The sequence below is a fragment of the Pinus tabuliformis genome, chromosome 1_1 (genome assembly GCF_031772625.1).
Source record: "Pinus tabuliformis cultivar Carrire ecotype Pingquan chromosome 1_1, CPIR1, whole genome shotgun sequence".
Classification (NCBI taxonomy): Eukaryota; Viridiplantae; Streptophyta; class Pinopsida; order Pinales; family Pinaceae; genus Pinus; species Pinus tabuliformis.
The window spans coordinates 599,512,194-599,527,071 of record NC_142297.1 but is presented as its reverse complement, the minus strand read 5'-3'; positions in this window follow the sequence as shown (position 1 = coordinate 599,527,071).

The following is a 14,878-nucleotide window of genomic DNA, read 5'->3' as shown; positions in this document are numbered from 1 at the left end:
GCTATCCTCCCTGTAATCAATGTTCCTCCAGGTTCTCCATTTTCCTACACTGTTGGTTTGATCCCAAAAATCTTTTACCTTAGATAACTCTTTGGAGTCTGTCTCTTTCTTAAGGTCCGAAAATTCCTCTCTTAACAGTGTAGGTTCTTGTTGCCATTTATCCTCCCAAAATAAAGCTAGATCTCTCTCTATGATTTCCTAGAAGCTATTTTTTTGGTACTAAGTCTCTGTTCTCCCAGGCCTTATTCCAAATGTGTGAGCCCTTTATGCTTCCAAACATCCTTATGTGATCATTATTATGCCAAGTGCTAGCATATTTTTCTTTCCAGATACTAACCCACTGAGCCTTTGGGTCTTTTACCCAATGCCACCATAATTTTGCTCCTAAAACTTTGCTTAGAACCTCTGGATCATCCAATCCAAGACCCCCATGGTTTTTACGTTTGCAAATTTTATCCCAGGCTATCAAGGCCCATTTCTTTCTTTCCTCCCCCTTACCCCAAAGAAATTCTCTTTGAATGGTTCTAAATTGTTGCAAAACTCCTTTTGGAGCAGGGAGGGCTAATAGCATGAAGACGAGGATTGATTGAAGAATAACTTTTGTAAGCACTAGCCAACCAGCCAAGTTTAAAGATCTAATAGTCCATTTCCTGATTTTATCCTGCATCTTATTAATCACCGGCTCCCAAATGCTCTTGTGCAAAGGTTTAGTAGTTAGAGGAACCCCCAAATATTTTGAAGGGAGGGAGGACATCCCTTTGAAAGCCTAGAATTCTTAAGATAGTCCTCTAAATAGCAATATTGGTATTAAAGAAAAAAATTTAGATTTGGAGAGATTAACTTCCATACCTGTAGCCATGGCAAAGTAACTCAAGATTTGTTTATACGCTAGTGCTTCTTTGACCGTTGGGATTCCTTGCAGCTTAGTATCATCAACAAATTGTTGATGAGTCAAAGCCTGTTCAGTCTCAGAAAGTTAGAGACCCTTGATCTTACCAACTTCTTTCGCATGCTTGATAGACCGACCAAGTCCTTCCATCATGAGGATGAAGAGAAAGAGAGAGACTTGATATCCCTGCCTAATGCCTCCTGAAGGAATAAAAGTCTTGGAGGAAGAACCATTAACCAAAATTGAAAAGCTAGAAGAAGTTACCAGGGCCATGACCCATCTTACCCAGTTATGATCAAACCCAAAAGCAATAAGGACCTTCCTGATATAGGTCCAATTCAACTTATTGTAAGCTTTGGCTAGGTCCAATTGCATGATCATTCCAGCCTTCCTATTGCTTGTCAATGAGTGCACCACCTCATGCGCTTGAATGATGTTATTGAGAATTTGTCTGCCCTCCACATAACCAGATTGTTCCATAGAAACTAGAGTAGGAAGAAGAGGTTTGAGTCTATTGGCAACAACCTTGGATATTAGCTTGTATACCACATTACACAAAGCTATGAGTCTAAACCTGTCTGGAGTTTGAGCATTATCCTGTTTGGAGATCAGGGAGATGAAGGAGGTGTTGAGCACCTTCAAAATAGTTTTATTCATCCTGGAATCTTCCACTACATTCAGAATATCCTGTTTAACAATATTCCAGCAAGCTTTAAAGAAATCCACATTGAAACCATGAGGGCCTGGCGCTTTACCATTTTGCATTTCTTTGATGACCTCACTAACCTCCTCTTTAGTCACTGGCCTATTAAGGTTGAAATTATCCTCTCTAGATACCAGCCTAGGTATATGTCTTGTTAAGTCCCTGATAAAATGCTCTCTGTCTGAAATGGTTTCCTTTGTTATACCTCGAAAGTGCTGAACTAACACAGCTTCTATATCTTCATGGGAATTAAGTAGATGACCTCCCTCGTCCTTGATCGAAGAGATCCTATTATGAGATCTGTTCACCATGGTGGATCTATGGAAAAATCTAGTGTTTCGCTCTCCTTCTTTTAGCCATTGAACTCTAGATTTTTGTCTCCAAAATATTTCCTCTTGTTTACATAAATTCTCCCAGTCTTGATGATGTTTGGTGACTTGATCATTTCTGGCTTTATCAAAGCCATCCGTGATAAGAGCTTGGTTGAGTTCCTGCATTTTATCTTCAACAACTTTTTTTGCTTCAAAAATATTGCCAAATTCATTCTTGTTCCAATATTAAGCCCAAGCTTGATGTGCCTTAGTCTTTTGTGTAAAAGGAACATTCTTGTACCCTGAATATGTAAATCTTCTGACCACCAATTTGCAATGTTGCTGATGAAATTTGGGTGGGTGAACTAGATATTCTCAAATCTAAAGGTCTATTCTTGGGGGTACCAATGCCCTGAACCTCAAGTTGAACCGGCCAGTGATCTGAGCCTCCAAAGGGGAGAATTCTTGTTATCATTTCATTGTCGATGAGTATAAGGTCCTCTGAGATTATGAATCTGTCAAATTTTGAGGCTACTTGAAACTCTCCTCCTCTTTTATTGTTCCAAGTAAAGAGACCATTACTCATATCAGTTTCAACTAGCTTCATATTATCTATAAAAGTTTGAAATGCTGAAGAGTCTTTGCTTAAAGTTATGGTGCCCCCTTTTTTCTCCGAAAGTGATTTGATCATGTTGAAGTCCCCACCCATGATCTAGGTATTCCTCCATGTCTGCCTTTGAGATCCACATGAGAATCTAGAAACCTAAGTTTATCATCCATTCTTTGAGGGCCATATACATTCGTGACCAAATAAGTCTCCCTATCTCCCATAGGCTGAATAACCACTAATAAATAATTCCTAGATGCCTTAGCATCTATAATGCCAATCTTTTGGGGGTTCCAAAGAGTGAGTATGCCTCCTGCTGTATTCTCTGCTTTGACTTCTAGAAACTCAAATCAATTGAGCCATTTGCTATGTATTTCTTTTAATTTTTGAATGGAACATTTAGTTTCTTGGATGAAGATCATATCTGGAGCTTCTTGTTTCATTCTATTACTAAGTAATCTTTGTTTTCTTTTACTACCTAGACCCCTGATATTCCAAAATGTGAACTTCATTATTAAAGATTTGTAAAGGAGTAGCTAGTTAGGTCTTTCATCTTACCTGAATCTATCATTAGCTTTCCACATTCCATCAATAGCTCGTTCTGATTTTTCATGCCTCTTTTCTTTCCTGGGTTTCTAAGTGCTGATCCTGGTGTGGTTTTCATAGTTTTCACACCTTCGTTACCCTGCCTTTCATTGTTTCTTTTCCTTTCTAGCCCTTTAGCCTGAATTTTCCATAGGAACAGTTGTTGTACTCTATTGAACTCTTCTTGAGGTAATGAGTTTACCCCTCCCATGGTTCCCTATTTCAAGAACCCTTCCAGATCTAGGTGTTTTATATCAAGAATCTCCTGTAATTCGTGGTCCTCCATTTCCATCTCACTCTGGGTCATTTCCTAGTCCATCTCCAGTTCTGCATTGCTCATCATCATCTCTTTCTGTTTATTAATATCCCGTGTTTGTTTATTGTCTTCTTCTTTCTCCTTCTCCGCTGGACTTCCTTCCCTTGCTTGATCTACTTTTGTTATCACTTCTTCTTCGAGTACTTGGAACCTATTCTGACTGGCCTGTTGCCCTTCTATTTGATGTTGCTTTGGCCCCCTTTTGCCCCCTTTTCCTCTATATACCACTTTGTGAAAGCTTTCAGTATCTTTCATTATGTTAGCTTTACTCTTGTTCTCTATTTTACTGAGAGGGCAGTCTCTGAGTAGGTGTCCATGCTCATGGCATCTACGGCATTTGAATGGAATATGTCCATAATCTATTGTTTGCACTCATTCTTCATCAAAAACTTTCAAGATGACCTCATCTGGTAGGGCTCCAGAGAGATCCATCTCCACACATATTCTTGCAAAGGAAGTGTATTTTCCCTTTTTGGTGGCCTCAAAAGCTTTGAAAAAATTCCCTAATTTATTTCCTATGGCAGCTAACTATTCCATTTGCCAATAATCAAGAGGTAGGGAGTAGAGTTTTACCCAAACCGGGACCGAAGTAAAAGTTTCTCACTTCGGGACAAAATTCATCATCCATGGCCGCATGTAGAAGCCTTCTGCTGCATAGAAGTAGGGCCTTCCTTCAAATACCCTGTCTTTATCTTCAATATTTGTAAAGACCACAGTGAAGAAACCCTTTGACACAAGATGTAGGTCTATGCTTCCTTTTGGTTTCTAGTGGTATTTAATCCATGTCTGTAAAGCTTTTTCAGTGGGCCATAATCCCATGGATTTACAAATGATAGTATATGTCCTCATGTGGTCCCTGTGTGCCTGCAGAACGGGATCATTTAAAACTACTCTGGGTGTGACTTCAGCTTTGGGTTTACATGGTCCCTTCAGTGCTTTGTTTTTTGTTCCTTGTTCCCTGTTCTTTGTCTTCTTCTTCATTTTCTTTTGTGCTATTATTCTCCGTTGATTTGGTACCTTCTTGCTCCTCTTCCATGTTTCTTTTCATTTCTTCTGAAGGACCTCTGACATTTTCTATTGGTTTCTTACCTCAACTGGCCACGGTCTGCTTGTAGGAGGGAGTAGAGCTCCCTCCTTTGCACCCATCCATGTAGTTCAACACCTGCAGAAGCCTGAAAACCCTAGCTGTTTGTCCACGTCCATCTTCCTCCTCCGTATCTCTCAATCAGTCCTCCACATTCCCTGGTATCAAAACGAAGTTTCAACTTTGTGTGACTTCTAAATATATGTTTTTGAAATAAAATAAAAATAATACACATTCCTTTTTTTTAACAATATATACCTTCAAAATCATCATGCTTTTTAAAAAATATTATTTTTAGTTAAATATTATTATATAGATTGTTAAATAAATATGATCGCTTGGAGTTTGCAACCATAACACCATTATACATCATATTTTATATTCGTTATGTAGTGATGTGTTATTGGCTTTTCATGGGTGACTTTGACTTTAACTGAGTGATATTTGATTGGTTTCCAATTTTTGTCTACGGTTCGGTTGTGCTCTACAACAACCCCCCCATTTCATAACATTTTCATTCACACAAAAAATTAACATATGGAATGGGTCCCTTTTAAATTTAATTGGCATCAATGCTTTTGTGTTCAAAAAGGTATAATAACCAAATGAGTTTATGTATTTAAGCCTTTTTGAATAACAGTATTCCAATAATAAAGCAATCTTTTGTTACTGCGATAAAGCGATCGCAAGATCGCATATCGCAATGACATGAGAAACACATCAAAAACAACACCTAGTTCTCCGCCGATGCGATATCGCTATCGGCTATCGACGATCGGCGATATTCCATGCACACCTAATAAGGGCACATAACTCACGCCCCGACGCGACGCGATATCGGCGATCGGCTATCGGCACTCCCTCATGTGGGAAGAAACCCTTTAAGTTATACACCCGACCCGATGCGATATCGCTATCGGCCGTCGGCAGAATCCCATGCACTTTGATAAGGCGCTCGGGTCTTACCCCGATGCGATGCGATATCGCAATCGGAAATCGGCGAATCACTTTATATGCACTTTGTAATGTTTCCACGCGCTAGTCCGATGCGATGTCGCAATCGGCACTCGGCAGGATCTTTTCCTAATGATTGTGTAGCATCTATTCCCCGATGCGATGCGATATCGCTCATCGGCGGTCGGCATTCTCAAAAACTCATCACTTGAAGCTTTAAAGTTATATTGATATCCGGTTGATAAAGCGCAAATTTCAAAATACCGTTAAATGCAGGGATAAGGTAATGCATGTGTATTTAAAACTTTGCCCCTTCGATTAACGAACACTTACGTTTAATCGCCAAAATATCTGTTGCACGCTTAAGGGGGTCATTCAGCCGGATAACGGTGTGATACTCATTTAATGGGTAGCAGGCCTTAAATCACCATTAATGCATCTGCAATATCTTTCCAGTGATTGGATCCGCAGCCACTTTTGAGAATTAATCTCACCACGCTTCAAATGATATATCTTTCCCTTTATGGATTGTCATTGTTATTTCCTTGTTACGATTTCTCTTGCATTTGTGTAGAATTCATCTGTTGAGAGAAGCCTGAGCATGATGGGGAAGAAATCCAAGAGGACCGCGGGCTCCGCTGCTGCATCTGTTGCAGGACAAGCTGCCGCGGATAAGAAGAAAGGCCTAATTTCAGACACTACGTGCACTGGTCTCACTAGGACTTCATGGCAGGGCACATATAATCTATTAGAGGCTGAGCAACCGAAAGTAATAGTGACAGAATCTAGTGTGGATGTACTGAAGAAGTCCGATGCTACTCTCAAAGACTTGGCCGATTCCTTCCTGCACAGGATAGCAGCCAGAGAGCAGGTCCTTCCCTACACTGATGTAGTGCGCTGGGCAATCGAAGAAATTCTGATCATCGATAGAACGTTTCACACAAGGGATGGAAGGATTTTCGGGTCGTTCAAGCCAGAGCACCTAAGGCAAATGTATCATTTGCCCGAGCCAGAGAAAATCTATAACAAAGCCTTCGTGGAGAAATTTGCAGCCGAGAATGAAGTACAATCTGAACCCATCCAGGATTGGAGGCAGAATCCGGCCAAACACAAACACGAAAGCTCGGGTAAGTACTCCGTCGATTCTTTGGCTTCTCCCTATTGCTATGCGGGGATTATGATGTGTAGGCTATGGGGGTTACATGACTCTGCTAATTTAGACATAGAAATGGTTCCCCTATTGGAAGCAGCTGTTAATAGTATAATCATGGATTGGGCCACCATTCTTTCTGATAAGTTGGCCATAGCTGTTCGTGACTTTAGAGCCAAATCCAGAGTTACCGAAAGGAAAATCCCGCCATTTTATTATAGTGCTTACATTATGGATACTTTGTGTTTTAATTCTGAGTTTCCTATCCTCGGTTGGAGGTGGACCACCCAAGACCCCTCACCCATTCATTTGTACCATCAGAAATTGTGGAAGTCCTCTTACAAGGACCATTTGTATCAAATTTGCAATGGTTTTATGGTTCCCATTCATTATTCCATTTTTGATCGGCCTATTCCCAAAATCTCCTATCTGGCTTCCTTCGACTTACCAGCTGTAGCAAGTTGGTTTGGAGAAGAGCATTTTACCTATATTAGGGTTTATGGGAGCCAGGCCAAGCCGCATGTTCTCCCTTTATATGTTCCAGACAAATTGTTGGCCCGAGAAATCTCCTACCAGATTATGGCCGAGAGTGTCACACAAACTCTCAAGAAAGAAAAGAAGAGGGGCTGGCCCTCTTTTCCCTTGAGAATTGGTGTTTTTACTCTACATGATATCAAGCATGCAGAAAAAGAGGCAACAAAGATGCAAGCTTTATCCCTGGCCACTATCCCAAGCAGACTCTATGATCCACATAAAACTGTCTATACTGCCCTAGAACAGGCCAAATTAACAAAAGTTGACCATCAAGAGGATATGTTTGATGACCTGTTCGTCTCCGCCGATTCAATAGGCCAGACCAAAGAGCTTGCTAGAATGAGATATAATGATGAGACGTTAACTGAGCTCAATAAACTTAGAGAGCAGAGGTTGCAAACTCTGCCTCTAGATTTATTGACAACAACCCCAGCGTCTTCCTCAAGCGAGCCTGGTCGGCAACAGACGAGCCAACCTCCTGTTACAACTAATGATCAAAAGAAACAACAGGAGGAAAGGCAAAAGAAGCTGCAGGCGGAAAAGCAAAGAAAAGAGCAAGCTGAGAGGCAGAAGAAGGAGCAGATAGAAAAACAGCAAAAGGCGCAGAAGGATCAAGAACAGAGAAAGCAGAAAGAGATAGAGGAACAGAGGAAAAAAGAAGAAGAGGAGAAACAAAAGAAAGAACTGGCAGATAGGCAGAAAAAGGAATGGGCAGATAGGCAGAAAAGGGAGCAACAAGAGAGACAAAGAAAAGAACTAGAGGAGCAGCAGCGAAAAGAGTTAGAGGAGCAGCAGAGGTTAAAACAAGAAAAAGAGCGTAGCAAATCCCAGACAGAGCAACCTAAACAGACCTCCATTGATCCTGAATTGCTCAAACAATGGAACCAGTTCGATTCCATTATCAGTGGAAAGGAAGGCTCCAAAGATACAGACACCTCTAAGACAAGCGATGCGCCAGAGACCACTTCTTCTCAGGTTCTAAGCGGAACCAGCGGCCCACCCATTTCAAAGGATGTTGAAGTAATTACTATAGACCCTTCCGATCAAATTGTTCTCCAGGTGGAAGATATTCCTCCCCTGGATGTTTTCTATAGCCCAAAGTATAAAGTCGTTGTCAAGCGCTCAAGGAAGAGACGAAGGCTTGATCAACCTTCTATCTTTCCTGAGCAAACAATCACAGGCAATGTAGTCTGGAAGGAGGAATTGGATCCCTCCGATGATCTAACAAAGTTGTCGCAGTATGCGGGAGCTTATTCTGCAGCGACTATTGACAAAGCATCGGAGGTAAGTCTTCTATTTAAGACTAAGGACCAGGAGATTTGTACATTACAGGCAGAAGTAACCGAGGCGAAAAACAAGGCAGCGCAGGTAGAAGAGCAGATGCTGGCACAACAGCAAGAAAACAATATATTAACCCAGCAGCTGCAGGCCGAAAAGCAGAGAATCGACCAGAGCGCAATCCAGAAGCAGAAAGAATTGTCGGAGGCATTGGCACAGTTGAGAGAGGCGAATGAGCTGATGACGAAATCAAAAGACGAGCAAATAGCTCGACTATTAGCGCAGCTTGAAGACATCAAGGGCACCCGGAAAGTGGAGAATTTCAGAGCAAAAGCAGCTCAAATAAATGGCGCATTAATATCTCAGATTAGACTCCTATGCCAGCAACTTATAGAGGCTGAGCCATTATGCGAAATATCTACAGCAGTATGTCAGCAGATAGAGAAAGCCAGAAATGAGCTAGATCAGGCCGAAGAAACCATAACCGGATATCTTGATTGGCAAGATACTGATGTGGGGAAGGCAGCGAACTTGCCTAGAATCTATGAGACATACAAAGACATACTCTTCACGGAGTGGAACACTCAAGTGATGAAAGCGGAAAGGGCAGCTTCAAGGTGTAAGATGATTGCCAACAATATGATTGATTTAGTCAATAACACACTCTATTTGGCAAACATGATTTCCCAGTGCACACCTGGAAGCATAACAACAGCAAACATGATTGAACAAACAAGTTATCATGACTTGGAGGAAAGGGGAAGGTTAATCGCTGGAGTAAATACTTTAACCTCCGAGGCATATTGGCTCTTTCTAATCAAACCACACACTCAAAGGTCGGCCCTCAAATGTTTAACAGATGCTCTCGGATGCCTGATCCCCGACATTCAGGATGCCACATATGATGCCCAACTCACTTCGCGTCTCAACACTCCACCGGAAGTAGAGCCAATGCTGGCGATATGTCAGCTGAGGTTTAAAGGCAAAGAGCCCACCGAATGAAGCATTGCTGCCGACTACCAGATCGCCAAGGAAGATGGAAAATATTTATTGATGCCAATTTAATAGCTTTTCAGTTTCTTAGATATTTAGATTAGCTTAGTATTTATAGACCCTTTCATTGTTTTGGAAAGGGTCGTAAAATTTTGTAATAGACTTAAAGGCTGAAGTTTGCACTACTGTGCTTCAGCCTATATTCTTTTGTGAAACTCGACCAATAGTTCTTAATTTAACGAGAAGGCTGTTTTATACAATTGCGCACTATTGTCTCTTGTTTGGAATGCTTTTTGGTTTGAAGGAAGGACTGCGACATAGCGATTAATATACTGGATTGTTAAGCAGCTTACATGGTACTTTTATCTGCATCTGTCTTCTTGCCTCTTATATGAATTGCTGTGTTATTATTTTTGCTATTGTTGAATACATGTATGCGCTGTAACAGCAAATCTTCATTTCGTTCCACTATTGGATGTTTTGTGATATGCCCTCTCTTTTAATCATGCATGTAGCAATGATATGAATGACAAAGTGTAGTAATTCGCTATTATCGCTCTGCATAACTAATTATGCAGAGAAATCTTAAATGGTTTAAACATCTATGCTTTAGTGTTAGAGTCATCTATATGCCTGCTTTAAAGTACAGATTATCAAACGCTACGCTCTAAAAAATGATAAGTCCCGGGATTAGATTATAGTTAGTATATTTCGCCAATAGTTTTAGTTGTTCGCTTATCACCACCATATATCATAAGTCACTCATCCATCCCGTTTACTTATAATTCTTGGGAAACTGGTCCCATTATCCCCAGTCGGAGCCACTATTCCAAACGGAAAAGGAGTTGTACTAAGGTCCGGACCGGGTGGTTTCCCCAATGTTGTTGCAACGATTTTCGGGGCATCAACATTTTTGGCGCTAGAAGGAGGGCCTCAACTGTGAATGGCACATAAGTCCAAACCTATAAGCCATTCCAAGAGTATTTCCCCCTCCGAATCCCCTCGACCTTCCCATTTGCATACTAGTTCGCCGGTATCCAAACAAGGAGAAGGGGAATCAACTACCACTGCTCAAACCCATCATACCACAGAACAATTAGGTCTTGAATCACCTAAAGTTCAGTCTCTAATCCATAAACTTCAGAGCTTCTCGATTTCACCATAGAAATCTGAGGTATCAGAAAGCAATGCGACTTCGCAATTCAACCTCACTCACCCTCTCACCAGACTTCAGAGCGAAAAACTCGGTATCGAACCCACTGAGTTCCCTTTACCTAAAAGGAAAAGGACAAAGAAAATTACTGAAGGATCTGATAGTGAAGAGCTTTCATCTACGTCCTCCATTGCATTTTCTCCTCTGCGAGGTCAACCATCCACTCCCTCATTGCAAATTGTCATTCATCAGGGATCAGAAGCCTCAATATCCCAACCTATTCACTCCTCATCTTTGATCCCTTCCCATACATCTGGAATCCCAACAGTAGTGTCAACCACTGTCGTTATCATAATGGCAGACCCATGGACTAGGCCAGGAGCAGTCAACATGCCTGCACCATTACATGATCTCCCCGATGCTCCCGAAAAATGGCTGCCTAAATTCAATCCAGATGACGGGACCCAGGCGGAAGAACACATCAACAATTTTATGTTAGCAGTTAACTTAAAAGGAGTGACAGAGCAAGATGTTGTCGTAAGACTCTTCCCTTACACCTTACAAGGATCAGCAGGATCCTGGTATTTTTCCTTACCTTCTGGTTCAATTACCAGTTGGAACACATGCCAAGAGCAGTTTCTCACCAAATATGGAGATGATAGGTCCTTAGCTACTTTAGTAAACGACCTCTCCAATCTGAGAATAGAGCACAGGGAACCAATAAAGGAGTTTAATGCCAGATTTAATAAACTCCTGAATAAAATCCCTACCGCTTCTAAACCAAGTGAACAAATCCGAAGCGAATGGTATATTACAGCCCTACCTGCCAACATAGCCATTTTTGTAGACAGGGCTAGGAAACCTACCTTAGCTGAAAACATGAGAGAGGCACTTGCTGTTGAAAAGCGCATCAATGCTCTAGAAAAGAAAGCTGCTTTGGAAGATAGAAAAGCTAAAAAAGTCTCGTTTAAAGAAGATTCCAAGAAGAAAATCCCAAAGGACCCGTATGACATGGAAGGTTTACAAAAGGTCCTTAAAACATTGTCTAACGAAATGGTTGAGATAAAAAAGCAGGTGGCCGAAACCTCAAACAAAAGACCATTTAGAACTTATAAGAAAACTGAATCAAAGCCCCCCAATGTTATATCTAACGCAGATTCAGAGCAAGAAGAAGAGGAAGAGGAAACAACTTCACAAACCGATGATGAAGAAGAAGTAGCTGAATGCCACGGAATGTGGGATTTTATACTCCCAAACTCTGACACCGAGAATGAAGAAGAAGCCTTTCCGGTTACTACAAGAAGTAAAAGTACTTCTGAACCCGCCCAGGCAACTTCAAAGAAGAGGAGCGCAGGTGCTGCTACAGCAAAGGAAAAAGTCCCCCCAAAGAAGCCACCTGTAGTAGTTCCCCAAAACCAGCCTTCAACTTCTAATTCTCCTTCAACATCCAAAACACTAGTGGTATCCGATTCAATGGAATATAATATTGTTGATGACATGAAGAAAACTAAGGCAAATATAACCATGTTTGAACTTAGCAAATTAAAGCATCAACAAAAATTACTTCTTAAAGAATTAAATGTTGTTCCCTCTACTCCCCTTCCCAGTGCAAGAGCTGCCAACGATTCAGGCCAGCCTCCTGCAGGTATGGTTGAAATTACCGATTCAGTTCTAATTGGAGATAAATCAAATTCTCACACTCCACCCTTCCTGCTGACTTATGAGATTTATAATAGAAACCTGCACAACTGTTTAATTGATTCAGGGGCCTCATCTAATATAATGCCAGCTTCAGTTTGCTCTAAACTGAACATTGAACCCCAGAAGTCTGCCATTCATATTGTACAGTTGGATAGGACTAAAGTGCAGGTTGTGGGAGAAATTAATTCTGTAACCATCAGGTTGTCTGCCGACCCCAGGATTGTACAGAGGATTGACATCTTGATTGCCGACATACCTGAATTTTATGGTTTAATTTTGAGCAGAGATTGGTCTGAAAAGCTGCATGGGTATATTTCCACAGATTGGTCACATATGTGGCTTCCCTACAAGGGAAAGCCGAATCAAATAAGGATCGATCGGGAGAAGCATATGACCCACACAGTTACTGAATTTGAGCAAGAAAACCAACCTGTGGCATTCAACAACAACATTTTGGGGAACTATTCGTCAGAATCATTCTTTGGCAACTTTGTTGCCCAACCATCTCCTTTTTCAGTCAATCATTTTACATCTCAGATTGAAAATTTTTCACAAACTGATAAGTCCAGATGTTTTAATGATGCTGAGAAAATTGTAGATATTTTTGTTAATACTCCGTTATTTTGGTCTTTATATTTTGATGGCTCTAAGTCCAGTGAAGGCTCAGGAGCAGGTTGCATTTTGGTTAGTCCGCAAGGAGAAAAGACAATGCTGTCTTGTAGGTTAGAATTTGAGTGCACTAATAACACAGCCGAATATGAAGCTTTAGTCCAGGGATTATATAAAGCAATCGGCCTTGAAGTGCGATATCTAAAAGTATTCGGTGATTCAGAAATCAGTGTCAAACAGGTTAGAAATGCAATTCATTGCCTTTCGACTCACCTTAAACATTATCAATCGCTAGTACAGGATCTTACCTCACACTTTTCAGCATTCAATATTTCTTCCATTCCACGATCTCAAAATTCGGCAGCAGACCTACTAGCCAATGTAGCTTCTAAGCTTTTGCCTTCTGAAGACTACAGCCTTGATAGATTTTCTGTAGAATTACTTTTTAGGCCTTCAATTCCTGACAATGTCACTAATTGGAGAGTATTTAACCATGACGACGATATTTTGCAGTTTCTAACTTCGGAAAAATCCTATAACAATCAAGTTATTGAGGAAGATGATCATGATCTACAGATGAAAGAAACACCTCAAGAAAATTCGATCCCTAAACAAGTGGTAAAGCTTGAAGACCTTTATGATATCAAAGACAGGTTTAAACCTGTAATAAATGCAAAGCTTCAAAGTTCTACCCTTAGGTTTGAATTGATAAATTTAGGCACTAACGATGCTCCTCAAAACATCAACTTAGGAATAGGACTTTCCCAGGAAGAAAAGGAAGCATTTATTAAACTATTAAGAAAAAACAAACAGGTCTTTGCTTGGAAATATGACGACTTGAAGACATATGATACATCTATTATCCAGCATACCATTCCTATGCTTCCTGATCAGAAACCAATTCAGCAAAAGTTAAGAAAAATACATCCAAATTTGGAGAGCCAGATAAAGTCGGAGCTTAACAAGCTCTTGAAAGCCAAGATTATTTTTCCGGTCCGACATTCAAACTGGGTCTCTAATATGGTGTCAGTCAGAAAGAAAAATGGCGACATTCGAATTTGTATGGATTTCAGGAAATTGAATAAAGCAAGCTTAAAAGACAATTTCCCATTGCCTACTATGGAGCAAATTCTCCAGTCAGTAGCAGGCTCTGAATTGATGTCCTTTCTAGATGGTTTTTCAAGGTATAATCAAGTTCTGGTTCATCCTGACGACCAACCTAAAACCACATTCAGAACAAAATGGGGAACCTATGCATATCAGAAAATGCCTTTTGGACTAATAAATGCAGGAGCGACTTTCCAAAGAGCTATGGATACAACTTTTAGAGGGTTAATTAATAGAACAGTGGTGGTCTATCTAGACGACATAACTGTATTCTCTAAAGAGAGATCTAATCATTTGCACGATTTAAATCAAATCTTTCAGCGATGCAAAAGATACGGTATTTCTCTGAACCCAAAGAAGTCTTTCTTTGCTCTTGATCAAGGAAAACTCTTAGGCTTTATAGTATCCAAAGATGGCATTTATATTGATCCTGATCGGATTAAGGAAATTTCTGAAATCCCTTTCCCACACAATAAAAAATCAATGCAGTCATTTTTGGGTCAGATTAATTTTGTCAAACGATTTGTTCCAGATTTTTCTCAAATTGTATTACCACTTCAGTCAATGATCAAGAAGAATTCAGTCTTCAAGTGGGGATCAGAAGAAAAGCAAGCTTTTGATGATATCAAGCAATCAATAATCAATGCCCCAGCCTTGAATACTCCTAATTTTTCTAATCATTTTACATTGTATACTATCGCATCCAACTCTTCATATGTTGCTGTACTCACACAACCGAATGACAACAACTTAGAAGCACCCATTTCATTTTTTAGCTCAAACCTTCAGGGTGCCGAATTAAATTATTCCGATGTGGAGAAACAAGCCTTTGCTGTATTCAAAGCAGTCAAGCATTACAGACCCTTCCTTTTGAAAACTCACACAAAAGTTATAGTCCCTTTCT